The sequence below is a fragment of the Papilio polytes genome, unplaced genomic scaffold (assembly GCF_000836215.1).
Source record: "Papilio polytes unplaced genomic scaffold, Ppol_1.0 DF824225.1, whole genome shotgun sequence".
Taxonomy (NCBI): Eukaryota; Metazoa; Arthropoda; class Insecta; order Lepidoptera; family Papilionidae; genus Papilio; species Papilio polytes.
Window position 1 is genome coordinate 349,876 of NW_013524979.1, and position 2,730 is coordinate 352,605.

Here is a 2,730-nt window from a genome sequence, read left to right on the forward strand (position 1 = left end):
TCTGCGGCGGCATTTTTAAGTTGGCGGCCCGAGAGCCCGCCCTCGCCCCGCGCTCCCCGCGCTCCCCTCTACACCCACTACATAGACTAACCCGTCAAGTATACTTTATTCGATTTTCAATTTAATTTACTACTTTTTGTAATAAGTATTGCATAGTTACTGTGTGTCTGTGTGCGTGTGTAAACCCGGCCAAAACTTACAACACATTACAATATTATTTAAATACAAGACAAAAGTTGTATTCTAAACATTTAAGTTTTTCTACCGCTGTGCCATATTACAAAGAGAACCATTAGAAATTCCTTAAAATCGAATTCCTTAAATTTGTCTCTTTCCATTTCCATTTTAAGGGAAAAATCTCCTAGACATTATTTTCTCATGTCTTTGTTTTAACCAAATGAAGTAACACTCCATTCACTAAAAGATTTACTGTCTTTACAAACAAAATAGTTTTATACCTAATGTCCTCACGAAGTACTCGTAAAGATGTTAATCTTTGACCCCAGTGATAAGGCAGCAAAACAACTCGGCGCGTCGTATATTTTCGTTCGCGCTGCACTTGCCGACGACTTATGACCAACTTAAGATGGACCGCAAAACTCCATTGTACGACTTTAATGCTTTCGAATAAAGAACGTCTGGCGATGTGACATAGGTCAAAATACCTGGTCGTATGATAACATCGGCCAACTATTACAAGGGCAACCGGTTACGAGCGTTCCAAATATGATATTCGAATTCAATCGCGTCTTGCCAGCCAGTTTGAATACGATGCGAAACTTTATCTTTTTTAATTTTTTATTAAATACATTAATAACTTCTTGGTTCATTACTTCGTAGGTACAAGCAGTTGCGTTCAGTCTTACAACACGGAAAATCTTGTAGCAAATTCTGGATTTCAATGTACCTAAAATTTTGCTACTTTAAAGTGAAATGCATTTTTTATTTCATTACAGTAATGTATATATTTAATAGTTGTTAATGATATTAGCTTAAACAATGTAGGTACGCTAATTACAAGCTAGCTTCTTTGTGTGTGATAATTACACAGATGCGAAAGCTGTGCAATTCTGTATAGAATTTGACGTGCCGTTTTTAAATTCCGAACTGACGTTCCTTTTTTAAAATTCAAATCTTATTTATTTGCGTGTTTTTTTATGACAGCTGACATTTTTAATCTTGATCAAAAAAGCGTGTTTCCCGTCAGCCAGTGATAATACCGGGGTGAATGAACTGAACGACCATAAACAATTCACACAATTTGAATGAAGTTTTATTGTATGTCTAGATTGTTAGATACAAGATCCATGTATTATTTTAACCGCGGATTTTTTTTTATTATCTTAAAAGTGTAACATGTCCTAGAAATGTGGAGGTTAGTTTTATACTCCGATAGTTTCTCAAAGATTTTAAACGATTATTATCAAACTTGTCTGTGAAAGTCGTAATTTAAAAAAAAAGTGAAAGGACCTATTTGCGTTAATATTCGACTGCTACCCTTTAGTTTAACCTGACAATATTTGTCAGATGAAAAATCTCTAAAAAATCTAAAATTAAGCAGGATGTGGAGTTTGATAAAAACTTGTATTTACTAAAGTTCAGAATATCAAGTCTTGGCCGGTGTAACATATGGCCTCAGGTAGGCGAAGAAAAAGAAAAAAAACCATGCGTAACCGGCTGACAGGCTCAGACCTGACGGAAGAAAAAAAAGGGAACTCGACTCGAAAACACCGTAATGCTATATAAAAACCGAATCAGTAGAAACTATGTAATAGTAATAACAATGCTTTATTTAATTAATAGCAAAAAATGTAAAAAGCCAGTGGTGAAATTCTAAATAAATAAATAATTCCTTTTGAATAAATCTAATTTATTTTGTCGGTAATTTTTACGTTTATGAACTTCAACAGCGCCATCTGTCCGTGACTAGATTTATTAAAGTTTTTGAAATTTCTACAATAGATTTATATTTTAGCGCCATCTAGTGTCGAATAGTTTACAAGTTCGAAAACGTTCTTCAAGAATTTTCATTCTTTATCACTAGATGTCATTGATTTAAACTTAATGAATTTGCTATGTTTTAAAATAAAAATATTCCTGATTGATTTTTCAAAGGTACCAAATGTAATAATAATTTTGCAGTTTCGTCTAACGATATCTTTTCTCTTATAGTACAGTAGAACAATATTTAACATTAATTAAAAACAAATGCAATGAGCAAGTAGAACACATTTAATTAAAATCTCTTATCAAGATACGAGATAAAGTACTCGTTTTATTTACAACCGCTTCCCGCAAGTAAACCTATGCAGTTATAATTACATAGTATTTCTTATCTGATATATCTTAATGGTTAATTACGGTTTATATTATTCCAGTCCAGAGATCTAAATCAGCGTTAGACTGGAATAAGAAAAATGTAAAACCGCACAATTCCAGTGCTTCTTTATATATTTCCAATTGCAATCCAGCGCTGATTTACACTGGACTGGGATAACGCAAACCAGGCATTATGAAGCAACCATTAATTGTAGATACTTTTCGAGTTTTTCCCACTGCAATTAAAAATATAAAATGCGTTAATTTAATTTTAAGTTGCTTGTGGAAAAAAGAACTTGTTTTTTTCTTTACATTTCGAAGTGAGCCATGATTGCATAATAGAGTATTATATATTGCGTTGTCTTAAAATAACAATAAGTATATAAAATACATAGGATCCAGGGGGGGGGG

General features: G+C 33.0%; 1 protein-coding gene across 1 annotated transcript in view; it reads right to left on the minus strand.

Annotated features, from left to right (window-relative positions):
• LOC106110454 (F-box/LRR-repeat protein 14) overlaps positions 1-2,730 on the minus strand; it is an 11,254-nt gene that overhangs the window by 2,922 nt on the left and 5,602 nt on the right. The window lies entirely within an intron of this gene.